We start from the raw sequence: 14,128 nt of genomic DNA, 5'->3' as shown, positions 1-14,128 counted from the left end.
TCTGCTTTTTAGAGAACAGTTGGCACTTCATCCAGCCCCATCTTTTGACTTTATATCAGATGGGAAACACCATCACACACACTGCACATATATGTACAGTACAGTAAATCCACCCATATTATGCTCCCTATTCATGGTTGGGAAGTCTAATAATAACAATACTGATTTAAAAAGTGAGTATTTACCAATCACTTACAAAGTATCAGGTACTGTACTGAGTGTTTTCCAAATATTATCTCACCCAATTTTCACTACAGGCATATGATGTAAGTACCATTCTCATCCCACTTCAGAAATGCTCATATGGAGGCTTGGGACAAAAGAGGTCTTGCTAAATATCATGCAACCATCAACTAATGGTGCCTAGGTTCAAACTCCAGTTTCTCAGACTCCAAAGCCAACACTCCTACCCCAGGATTATATTGACTGTGACTCTGTGAATGCATGTTTATGATCAGGTTCCTATTTCATACAGCTGAAATCAGTGATTTTCAGCAAAAGGGGGCTTTCTTCAGGATGGAATTCAAAGAGCCATTGTAAACCATCTCTCTGCTGCCAGAATGAAATTCTCACCTGCTAAGTTACCCACCCTACAATGAGAGACCAGTGAGATACCTATTTTCTGGGTATATATGTCAGATTCCTTAGAGTTGTTTCCCAAAAGCTTCCAGTGCAGATATACCCCAATTCATTACCCACAATGGGGAGCAAGTTATGTTTGGACTCCCCTCAGGGACCTGGCTCTGGATTTACAGGAGTGAATGGTTGAGGACCCATGAAGATACTGCCCTTTGACTCTGGAGCAGATGGTATCCAGCAGCCATGGGTCAAAGGTGCTCAAACCCCACTTTCTTGCAGACCCATGCATGAGGATGTGGTTGCCCACCCAGAGACTGAGTCCAGTAGTCACTTCCATTTATTCATGACCACACACTGAGAGGCTGGTATGTGCCAGGTAGGAAGACAGTGCTGGTGATAGACCTGAGGCTCAGCCAGTTCCTACTACTGTGTTTCAACATTTAAAGGGCCATTGAAATCCCACTAAATGCTGTATACTCTGGGCTGGTTTTCTCATTTACCCCTGAGGACAGCTCTGTGACCAAAGTATCAGGTATCAGGAGTCCCACTTCACAGAGGACCAAACTGTGGCTCATAGAGCCTGAGTCACCTCTCTAGATAAGTGGCAGGATGGGCATGAGGTTCTATCCCTCACCCTCCCCAGAGGACACAAAGTAGCCTCTCTATTAGAAGATGGTTTTCCAGTGCTGGAAAAATGGTGGGATCACACTCCCCGCTATTGTGGCCCCGCAGGTACTCACTCAACAATCCCTCTAGGTAATGAAGATGACAAAGTCTCACCCCTTGTCCCAAGAGGCCTGGGTGTCTCACCACATCAGTTGGCTGATCCTTGAAAGGTGGGTGGGGCTAAGGCAGAAGCTCAGTTGTTGCCCTTGGGACAGGTGATCTGGAGGAAAAGAAGGTGATATGCATGGAGCTACTTTAAACAAATGTACTTTATATTTCATTTGTTCAGTCCTAGCAGTATTCAAGCTATCCATTATTATATCCATTATTATGGGTGTGTATATATATATATATATACATATCCATTATTATACCCACTGTACTGAACAGTCTGATGACTTTAGGAGAGTTTAAGCAAATAAAAGAAACAATTTTGCAAAAATACATCAAAAAGATCATCCATCATGATCAAGTAGAATTTATTCCAGGGATGCAAGGATGGTACAAAATTCAAAAATCCTTCGACATCATCTACTACATCAACAAAAAGAAGGACAAAAACCACATGATCATCTCCATAGATGCTGAAAAAGCATTTGACAAGATTCAACATCCATTCATGATAAAAACTCTCAACAAAATGGGTATAGAGGGCAAGGTCCTCAACATAGTAAAGGCCACATACAACAAATCCACAGCCAACATTATACTTAACAGCAAGAAGCTGAAAGCTATACCTTTAAGATTGGGAACAAGATAAGGATGCCCACTTTCCCCACTTCTATTCAACATAGTACTGGAAGTCCTAGACATGGCAATCAGACAACACAAAGAAATAAAAGGCATCCAGATTGGCAAGAAAGAAGTTAAACTGTCCCTGTTTGCAGATGACATGATATTGTACATAAAAAACCCTAAAGAATCCACTCCAAAACTACTGTATCTAATATCTGAATTCAGAAAAGTTGCAGGATACAAAATTAATACACAGAAATTTGTGGCATTCCTATACACTAACAATGAACTAGCAGGGAGGGAAATCAGGAAAACAATTCCATTCAGAATTGCATCAAAAATAATAAAATACCTAGGAATAAACCTAACCAAGGAAGTGAAAGACCTATACCATGAAAACTACAAGACACCCATGAGAGAAATTAAAGAAGATACCAATAAATGGAAACACACCCCGTGCTCATAGATAGGAAGAATTAATATTGTCAAAATGGCCATCCTGCCTAAAGCAATCTATAGGTTCAGTGCAATTCCTATCAAAATACCAACAGCATTCTTCAATGAACTTGAACAAATAGTTCTAAAATTCATATGGAACAACAAAAGACCCCGAATAGACAAAGTAATCCTGAGAAGGAAGAATAAAGCAGGGGGGATCTTGCTTCCCAACTTCAAGCTCTACTACAAAGCCACAGTAATCAAGACAATTTGGTACTGGCACAAGAACAGAGCCACAGACCAGTGGAACAGAATAGAGACTCCAGACATTAACCCAAACATATATGGTCAATTAATATGTGATAAAGGAGCCATGGACATACAATGTGGAAATGACAGCATCTTCAACAGCTGGTGTTGGCAAAACTGGACAGCTACATGCAAGAGAATGAAACTGGATTATTGTTTAATCCCATACACAAAAGTAAACTCAAAATGGATCAAAGACTTGAATGTAAGTCATGAAACCATAAAACTCTTAGAAGAGAACATAGGCAAAAATCTCCTGAATATAAGCATAAGCAACTTCTTCCTGAATGCATCTCCTCGAGAAAGGGAAACAAAAGCAAAAATGAACTCATGGGACTACATCAAACTAAAAAGTTTCTGTATGGCAAAGAACAACATCGACAGAACAAGAAGACATCCTACAGTATGGGAGAATATATTTGTAAATGACATATCTGACAAGGGGTTAACATCGAAAATATATAAGGAACTCACACGCCTCAACACCCAAAAAGCAAATAACCTGATTAACAAATAGGCAGAGAATATGAAGAGACGGTTGTCCAAAGAAGAAATTCAGATGGCCAACAGACACATGAAAAGATGATCCACATCACTAATCATCAGGGAAATGCAAATTAAAACCACAATGAGATATCACCTCACACCGGTAAGGGTGGCTACCATCCAAAAGACAAACAACAACAAATGTTGGCGAGGTTGTGGAGAAAGGGGAACCCTCCTATACTGCTGGTGGGAATGTAAGCTAGTTCAACCATCATGGAAAGCAATATGGAGGTTCCTCAGAAAACTAAAAATAGAAATAGCATTTGACCCAGGAATCCCACTCCTTGGAATTTACTCAAAGAATACAACTTCTCAGATTCAAAAAGACATATGCACCCCTATGTTTAATGCAGCACCTTTTACAATAGCCAAGATATGGAAGCAACCTAAGTGTCCATCAGTAGATAAATGGATAAAGAAGATGTGGTACATATACACAATGGAATACTATTCAGCCATAAGAAAGAAACAAATCCTACCATTTGCAACAACATGGATGGAGCTGGAGGACATTATGCTCAGTGAAATAAGCCAGGCAGAGAAAGACAAATGCTAAATGATTTCACTCATTTGTGGAGTTCTATAACAATGAAGCAAAACTGAAGGAACAAAATGGCAGCAGACTCAGAGACTTCAAGAAGGAACTAGTGGTTACCAAAGGGGAGGAGTTTGGGAGGGTGGGTGGGGAGGGAGGAATTGCATGCTGAATCTAGTAAGATGAAATTTAATAGTATAAATATTAAACACTGTGTGGAAGATAACACAAAAATATTAAAACTTGGCTATGGAAGATAACACAAAAACATTTCAGAAGACATAGTTTAAGATAGTACATGCTAAAACAATGTTGGGGTTTTAAAAAATGCTTGGTTTGAAAGACTAGTATGCTCATCCAGACATACAATCCCATAAGATCTAAGGCAAATTACCAAAGTCAGTATTCAGACAAGTAAATTAATAACACCTAGCTTTATATGTATATCCTCAGCTGAATAGAAGACAACGGGGAGGCACATTATGGCTAAATTTGGAAAATAATTTTCAATAATTGGAACCATAGAAACAATTAAATTGACAGCCTTGTTACATGCATACATTGAATGAATGCTTAGAGGTGATTGTCAGCATTGAGCCAGGAAGGAACCTGATAAAAACTGAATGACATAGGTTCTGCTCAACAAACAGCTCACAGTCTAACAGGGAAAACAGACCAATAAAAAGAAAATTGTAATAAGTTTGATAAAGGCTACAAAAGGAGTGATGAAGGATGCAGTGTGTAGCAAAGGCAACAAGCTTAATGGGATGAAAAGTGCATTCAGGAAAGGCTTCCCACAACCTAAGTGTCCATCTGTAGATGAATGGATAAAGAAGATGTGGTACATATATGCAATGGAGTACTATTCAGCCATAAGAAAGAAACAAATCCTACCATTTGCAACAACATGGATGGAGCTGGAGGACATTATGCTCAGTGAAATAAGCCAGACAGAGAAAGACAAATTCTAAATGATTTCACTCATTTGTGAAGTATATAACAATGAAGCAAAACTGAAGGACCAAAATGGCAGCAGACTCAGAGACTCCAAGAATGAACTAGTGGTTACCAAAGGGGAGGGGTGTGGGAGGGTGGGTGAGGAGGGAGGGAGAAGGGGACTGAGGGGTATTCTGTTTAGTACACATGGTGTGGGGGATCACGGGGAGAACAGTGTAGTACAGAGAAGGCACATAGTGAATCTGCAGCATCTTGCTGTACTGATGGACAGTAACTGCATTGGGGTATGGGTGGGGACTTCATAATATAAGTAAATTTGGTAACCACACTGTTTTTCCATGTGAAACCTTTATAAGAGTATGTATCAATCATGGGAAGATGGCAGCATGAGTAGTTCAGAGGAAATCTCCTCCCCAAAACATATATATTTATGAAAATACAATAAATACAACTATTCCTAAAAGAGACACCAGTGGATGCAGTACAACAGCCAGGATACATCTACATCTGTGAGAACTCAACATCACATGAAAGGGGTAAGATACAAGCTGCGGCCAGCTGGGACCCGAACAGTCCCCCACCCCAGAACCCGGCGGGAAGAAAGGAGTCGGAACAGGGAGGGAGTGAAAGCCCAGGACTGCTAAACAACCAGCTCTAGAAATCCTCACCCGGAGCACAGACAGAAGGTGCACGGGGAGCTGGATATTAGAGAAACGGAAAAGCAAAACCTGTGGGCAGGTTCCCGCAACTGGCACCCCCAAGACAAAAGAAAAGCAAGTGCTTTCTGCAAGTCTAAAGAGACAGGGACCCCATAGCTGGACAAAGTCATCCCAGCACAATTAGCCAGCAGCAGGGAATCCTGAGGAACCTTAGGTGCCCTAAACCCCGGGAAGGCAGTGCAGCTCTGAAGCCCCTTATGGCACTAAGCATCCTGCCAGTCATTCCTCCAACTGGCGCGGACCCCTACACACTGGCCAAGTAGTGGAAGAGTGGTAGCGCGTGCTGGGGGCAGCTGCTCCAGAAGGGACCGGGAGCAGATCGCATGTGCCGACGGGGCCAGAGGAGACCAGGAAAGGCTTGTGCAAGCCCACAGCGGCGGCGACCGAACAGCCCAGGTATGGCTCACACGCACCGGTGGCAGTGGAGCCAGAGGAGCCCAGTAGAGGCCCGTGCGGGACAGCCCCTGTACACAACTGCAGGGGAGCCAGAGGGAGCAGGCGCGCTCCCATCAGCCGATCGGAATCCCAGCCCGATGCACAGCTGCCCGGGCCACACCCAAAGGCCGCTGCTGGCACACAGCTGCCTGGCAGAGGCGCCGCTATCATGAAAGAGCACACCTGGCATGCCTTCCCCTCCCCACAGGGCTCCACGCTGCTCTGATGGAGACACCACCGACAGCAGCTTAGGGGACTAACCCGGTGGCTGTTCCAGGAGTGCGGGTAACGGACACAGGCAGCAGAGAAGGGCAAGGCATCCAGCAATCAGGAAATGACTTTCTTCTCCCAGCTGACACACCCGCAACCTGCCTACAGCCACCACTATCACCATGAACAGGCAAAGAAATTTAGTCCAGTCCAAGATAGTCCAGACAACACCTGAGAGAGGATCTGCAGAGACAGACCTAACCAGTCTCCCTGAAAAAGAATTCAAAATAAAAATCATAAATATGCTAACAGAGCTGCAGAGAAATATGCAAGAGCTAAGGGATGAAGTCCAGAGGGAGATCACAGATGTCCGGAGGGAGATTACAGAAGTGAAACGAACTCTGAAAGGATTTATAAGCAGAATGGATAAGATGCAAGAGGCCACTGATGGAATAGAAACCAGAGAACAGAAACGCATAGAAGCTGACACAGAGAGAGATAAAAGGATCTCCAGGAATGAAAAAATATTAAGAAAACTGTGTGCCCAATCCAAAAGGAACAATATCTGCATTATAGGAGTACCAGAAGAAGAAGAGAGAGAAAAAGGGATAGGAAGTGTCTTTGAAGAAATAATTACTGAGAACTTCCCCAAACTGGGGGAGGAAATAGTTGCTCAGACTACAGAGGTACACAGAACTCCCGAGAGACGGGATCCAAAGAGGACAACACCAAGACAAATAACAATTAAAATGGCAAAGATCAAGGACAAGGACAGAGTATTAAAGGCAACCAGAGAGAGAAATAAGGTCACCTACAAAGGAAAATCCATCAGGCTATCATCAGACTTATCAACAGAAACCTTACAGGCCAGAAGAGAATGGCATGATATATTTAATGCAATGAAACAGAAGGGCCTTGAACCAAGGATACTGTATCCAGGATGATTATCATTTAAATATGAAGAAGGGATTAAACAATTCCCAGACAAGCAAAAGTTGAGGGAATTTGCCTCCCACAAACCACCTCTACAGGTTATCTTAGAGGGCCTGCTCTAGATGGGAGCACTCCTAAAAGGAACACAGAACAAAGCACCCAACATATGAAGAATGGAGGAGGAGGAATAAGAAGGGAGATAAATAATTATCAGACTGTGTTTATAATAGCTCAATAAGTGAGTTAAGTTAGACAGTAAGGCAGTAAACAAGCTAACCTTGAACCTTTAGTAACCACAAATCTAAAGCCTGCAATGGCAATAAATACATATCTTTCAATAATCACCCTAAATGTAAATGGACTGAATGCACCAAATCAAAACATCTTTCAATAATCACCCTAAATGTAAATGGACTGAATGCACCAAATCAAAACACACAGAGTAATAGAATAGATAAAAAAGCAAGACTCATCTATATGCTGCTTACAAGAGACTCACCTCAAACCCAAAGACATGCAGAGATTAAAAGTCAAGGGATGAAAAAACATATTTCATGCAAACAACAGAGAGAAAAAAGCAGGTGTTGCAATACTAGTATCAGACAAAATAGACTTCAAAATAAAGAAAGTAACAAGAGATAAAGAAGGACAGTACATAATGATAAAGGGCTCAGTCCAACAAGAGGATATAACCATTATAAACATATATTTACCCAATACAGGAGCACCAGTATATGTAAAACAAATACTAACAGAATTGAAGGAGGAAATAGAATGCAATGCATTCATTTTCGGAGACTTTAACACATCACTCACTCCAAAGGACAGATCCACCAGACAGAAAATAAGTAAGGACACAGAGGCACTGAACAAAACACTAGAACAGATGGACCTAATAGACATCTACAGAACTCTACATCCAAAAGCAACAGGATACACATTCTTCTCAAGTGCACATGGAGCATTCTCCAGAGTAGACCACATACTAGGCCACAAAAAGAGCCTCAGTAAATGACAAAAGGTTGAAATCCTACCAACCAACTATTCAGGTCACAAAGGTATAAAACTAGAAATAAATTGTACAAAGAAAGCAAAAAGGCTCACAAACACATGGAGGCTTAACAACATGATCCTAAATAATCAATGGATGAACGACCAAATTAAAATGGAGATCCAGCAATATATGGAAACAAATGACAACAACAACACAAAGCCCCAACTTCTTCGGGACGTAGCAAAAGCAGTCTTAAGAGGAAAGTATATAGCAATCCAGGAATATTTAAAGAAGGAAGAACAATCCCAAATGAATAGCCTAATGTCACAATTATCGAAATTGGAAAAAGAAGAACAAATGAGGCCTAAGGCCAGCAGATGGAGGGACATAATAAAGATCAGAGAAAAAGTAAATAAAATTGAACAGAATAAAACAATAGAAAAAAATCAATGAAACCAAGAGCTGGTTCTTTGAGAAAATAAACAATATGGATAAGCCTCTATCCAGACTTATTAAGAGAAAAAGAGAGTCCACACACATCAACGGAATCAGAAACGAGAAAGGAAAAATCACGATGGACCCCACAGAAAGACAAAGAATTATTAGAGAATACTATGAAAACCTATATGCTAACAAGCTGGAAAACCTAGGAGAAATGGACAACTTCCTAGAAAAATACAACCTTCCAAGACTGATCCAGAAAGAAACAGAAAATCTAAACAGACCAATTACCAGCAACGAAATTGAATCAGTAATCAAAAAACGACCCAAGAACAAAACCCCCGGGGCCAGATGGATTTACCTCAGAATTTTATCAGACATACAGAGAAGACATAATACCCATTCTCCTTAAAGTTTTCCAAAAATTACAAGAGGAGGGAATACTCCCAAACTCATTCTATGATAAACCCACAGCTAACATCATACTCAACAGCGAGAGGCTGAAAGCTTTTCCTCTAAGACTGGGAACAATATAGGGATGCCCACTCTCCCCACTGTTATTTAACATAGTACTGGAGGTCCTAGCCACAGCAATCAGACAAAACAAAGAAATACAAGGAATCCAGATTGGTAAAGAAGAAGTCAAACTGTCATTATTTGCAGATGACATGGTATTGTACATAAAAAACCCTAAAGACTCCACTCCAAAACTACTAGAACTAATATTGGAATTCAGCAAAGTTGCAGGATACAAAATTAACACACAGAAATCTGTAGCTTTCCTATACACTAACAATGAACTAATAGAAAGAGAAATCAGGAAAACAATTCTATTCACAATAGCATCAAAAAGAATAAAATACCTAGGAATAAACCTAACCAAGGAAGTGAAAGACCTATCTATACCCTGAAAACTACAAGATACTCTTAAGAGAAATTAAAGAGGTCACTAACAAATGGAAACTCACCCCATGCTCCTGGCTAGGAAAAATTAGTATCATCAAAATGGCCATCCTGCCCAAAGCAGTACACAGATTCATTGCAATCCCTATCAAATTACCAGCAGCATTCTTCAATGAACTGGAACAAATAGTTCAAAAATTCATATGGAACCACAAAAGACCCCAAATAGCCAAAGCAATCCTGAGAATTAAGAATAAAGTGGGGGGGATCCCGCTCCCCAACTTCAAGCTCTACCACAAAGCCACAGTAATCAAGACAATTTGGTACTGGCACAAGAACAGAGCCACAGACCAGTGGAACAGAATAGAGACTCCAGACATTAACCCAAACATATATGGCCAATTAATATACGATAAAGGAGCCATGGACATACAATGGTGAAATGACAGTCTCTTCAACAGATGGTGCTGTCAAAAATGGACAGCTACATTTAAGAGAATGAAACTGGATTATTGTTTAATCCCATACACAAAAGTAAACCCCAAATGGATCAAAGACCTGAATGTAAGTCATGAAACCATACATCTCTTAGAAAAAAACATAGGCAGAAATCTCATCGACATGAACGTGAGTGACTTCTTCATGAACATGTCTCCATGGGCAAGAGAAACAAAGGCAAAAATGAACAAGTGGGACTATATCAAGCTGAAAAGCTTCTGTACAGCAAAGGACACCATCAATAGAACAAAAAGGTATCCTACAGTATGGGAGAATATATTCATAAATGACAGATCCGATAAAGGATTGACATCCAAAATATATAAAGAGCTCACACACTTCAACAAACAAAAAGCAAATAATCCAATTAAAAAATGGGCAGAGGAGCTGAATAGACAGTTCTGTAAAGAAGAAATTCAGATAGCCAACAGGCACATGAAAAGATGCTCCACATCGCTAATCATCAGAGAAATACAAATTAAAACCATAATGAGATATCACCTCACACCAGTAAGGATCACCATCATCGAAAAGAGAAACAACAACAAATGTTGGCGAGGTTGTGGAGAAAGGGGAACCCTCCTACACTGCTGGTGGGAATGTAAATTAGTTCATCCATTGTGGAAAGCAGTATGGAGGTCCCTCAGAATGCTCAAAATAGAAATATCATTTAACACAGGAATTCCACTTCTAGGAATTTATCCTAAGAATGCAGCACTCCAGTTTGAAAAAAACAGATGCACCCCTATGTTTATCACTGCACTATTTACAATAGCCAAGATATGGAAGCAACCTAAATGTCCATCAATAGATGAATGGATAAAGAAGATGTGGTACATATACACAATGGAATATTACTCAGCCATAAGAAAAAAACAGATCCTACCATTCGCAACAACATGGATGGATCTAGAGCGTATTATGCTCAGTGAAATAAGCCAGGCGGAGAAAGACAAGTACCAAATGATTTCACTCATATGTGGAGTATAAGAACAAAGGAAAACTGAAGGAACAAAACAGCAGCAGAATCACAGTACCCAAGAATGGACTAACAGTTACCAAAGGGAAAGGGATTGGGGAGGATGGGTGGGAAGGGATGGATAAGGGCGGGGAAAAAGAAAGAGGGCATTACGATTAGCATGTATAGTGTGTGGGGGGCACGGGGAGGGCTGTGTATCACAGAGAAGACAAGTAGTGATTTTACAGCATCTTACTACGCAGATGAACAGTGACTGTGAAGGGGTATGTGGGGGGGACTTGGTGAAGGGGGGAGCCTAGTAAACATAATGTTCTTCATGTAATTGTAGATTAATGATAACAAAATAAAAATTAAAAAAATAAATAAATAAAAAAGTGTGTATATCAATCATACCTTAATAAAAAATTTTAAAAAAAAGGAACAATTTTGTTGCCTCCCATCACCAGCTAACTGAACATATTGTAAAGTTTTACCCATGTTAACCATACCCTCCTGGGCTCTGAATACTCTAATCTTCCTGGGGGCTGCCATTACATGTGCCCTAGCATGTTATTCAACTCTTAAGAAGCAATTTATGACTTGCATAGATTTTTAGGTCACAATACTATTGGAATTTAAAAACATTCTAAATGAAAAAAAATCGTTTGAAAACCAGGCAAAGAACCCTTGCAAACTCAACTCATATAATGGGTTAGTGTCCATGGTTTGTGAAGTGCACTTAACAAATAGGATGGGAAGTAATCTGAATAGCTAATTCTTATAAAATATATATGGCTAATCAACATGCTATATATTGCATACAAAGCAACACAAGGAAGTATAAGATGCAAATATAAATCCTAAGAATTCATATTAATTGGAAAAGACAAAATGTAAAAGATAAATAATGTGATTCCTCTTTTGGAATAAACCATGAGTGTGTGCAGGTGTCTATGTTCATGTATGCCTCACCTACAGGGACACATCTGGAGAGGAAGCACCATTCTATGACAACAGACTCCTCTTGCTCAGGGGATGGAGGTTGGCCAGTGAGAGAGGAAGGATAATTTCAATTTATGAATATACTTTTGTGTATTATTTGAGATGGTGTATTCAGGAAGAATGCATTCTCATAAAAATTTGAATACAGAAAATTCTTGTGAACAGACTGGTGGAGGTAATGTGAACACGTATTCATTACTTTGGAAATGCATTCGTTGTATTCAATTTTATGGGAAAACAAAATAGATTATAAAACTGACTCACAGAACCCAAGAATGGACTAACAGTTACCAAAGGGAAAGGGACTGGGGAGGATGGGTGGGAAGGGAGGGACAAGGAGGAAAAAGGGGTATTACGATTAGCAGACATAATGTAGGGGGAGGCACAGGGAGGGCTGTACAACACAGAGAAGACAAGTAGTGATTCTATAGCATCTTACTACACTGATGGACAGTGACTGTAATGGGGTATGTGGTGGGGACTTGATGATGGGGGGAGTCTAGTAACCATAATGTTGCTCGTGTAATTGTAGATTAATGATACCAAAATTTAAAAAAAACTGAATCGACCATGTATCTGTGTGAGTGTGTATGTGTGGGTGTCTGTCTCCTCTAGCTCTATCACCCCAAACACTCACACACTCACAAGAGCAGTTTTCTCTCCAATTTAGACCAGGGCTGAACATCCAATCAGATTTAGACAACCCGAAAAATGAACACAGACGGATTTCTCACAATAAACGCAAAGTTCCAGAAAATACTGGCTAATACCAGTAAGTCAAGATCACAGCCTGCATTCCTTCCTTCTGCCTCTTACTGAGCCAGTGCTTGCTCTTTGACTCTCAGAACTGCAATGCTCGATCTGGCCAACGGATGGCATCCATCTCCGTTTTTCTCTTTTAAGGAAAAGTACATTTTGCAAAGAATAACAAATGTTATGAAATGATTTGTTTACTATGATACCAATTCTGCTAGGAAAATTAATGTATATTAAACCAGTTCGGTCCACTGTTGACACCAATCTACATCGCGTTTATTGATTTATCTCTTCACTCATCAGTGCAGGCTGATGTGTCCACAACTTACAGTTCCCCCCCAGAAAGCAGGGCATTCACCTGAACAGGCTGCCCACACCGTCTGCCATCCCCTTTCTGTCATCCCCTGTCAGAACACGGGAAACAGCTGTCCTCACCCCGCTCCTATGCTCCATCCTCTCTCAGCCACCTCCCACCTGCCCTGACACCGCCCTTAGCCCACCTACCTCCAACTGCCAAGGCGCGCTGTCACCTGGTGTTTCATCGTATGCAGGCTCTGGAGTATGTTTTCACAGTCTTCTTTTATACCTGTCAGATTTTTTCAGACAGAATTAGAATCATTTTGTACGTGGGTTCAAAGGCTGGGCTTTAAGGGAGAGTACTGTATATTTTGATGGTTGAATAAACGTCTTCGTAGCGAAATTTGAAAAATAGAGATACTTTGGTGCCACCTCCTGACAGAAGATTGAACTGCAGCTTGAACATCGCAGAGACCAGGAAGGTGGAGGGAAAGGGTGTGGCCCAAGAGACGTTTCGGAAAGTCTAGGCGGAAAAGGGGAAGAAGCATTGCCATCCTACAGGGATATTGATGACCTCTAGACAGAAAGCGCAGCCTCTTAATATGCTTAAAAGAAAGCTGTACGTGAGAACAGAAAGATCATTTTTATTTTTATCCTTTGAGACCCACAGATAGAGACCTATGTACACAAAAATAGATCCATGCCATTTATGATATTTGCAGGCTGCACTTGTACTCATGACCATTTTTCTATGTGAATACATTTTAAAAATACATTTCTATGATAACATTTTAACCACAAAATTTGTTGTTGTTTTTTTTTACATGGATGTAGTGGTTCATCATTATAGATGCCCCCAAATTAATTTCAGCAGTACCATACTGAAGAAAATTTAATTCCATTACTATGTTTTCTGTTACAAACAATGATACATGCCCACTGTGTCCTGACATAGTTGAAGGGGCAAGGAGATTCTCTAGGGTCCCTTTTATAAATCTAATAATCCTATTACCGGCTAAAATGCTGTTTTCCCCAGGACTGTGTCTTGGAGACGATGAAGAATGAAGTCAGCAGACAAGAGTACAGAGCAACCAGCAAAATTTTTAATAAGGAGTGAAAGGAAAAATAGAGATTGCCTCTAAATGGGCGGGGATCCAAGAGTGGATGCCATTAGAGTGGCAGAGTCTAGAGTTTATGAGCCAAAAAGAAGGAAGTTT

At 40.6% G+C, this 14,128-nt stretch overlaps 1 long non-coding RNA gene across 2 annotated transcripts in view; it reads right to left on the bottom strand.

Annotated features, from left to right (window-relative positions):
• The window catches only part of LOC118936038 (uncharacterized), a 32,990-nt gene extending 19,696 nt beyond the window's left edge, over positions 1–13,294 (bottom strand). The window contains exons 1-2 of one of the 2 annotated variants that reach the window (XR_005034095.2): positions 13,119–13,294; positions 1,320–1,465 (exon numbers count right to left, since the gene is read on the bottom strand). This is a non-coding gene — a long non-coding RNA (uncharacterized LOC118936038). The remainder of the gene's footprint in view (positions 1–1,319; positions 1,466–13,118) is intronic. The other variant, XR_008995113.1, reaches the window with a different exon arrangement.
• Between the last annotated feature and the right edge of the window lie 834 nt (positions 13,295–14,128).

The sequence above is a fragment of the Manis pentadactyla genome, chromosome X (genome assembly GCF_030020395.1).
Source record: "Manis pentadactyla isolate mManPen7 chromosome X, mManPen7.hap1, whole genome shotgun sequence".
In the NCBI taxonomy this organism is placed as follows: Eukaryota; Metazoa; Chordata; class Mammalia; order Pholidota; family Manidae; genus Manis; species Manis pentadactyla.
The sequence above is the reverse complement of the archived record's forward strand: the minus strand, read 5'-3'. Positions and strand labels throughout refer to the sequence as shown.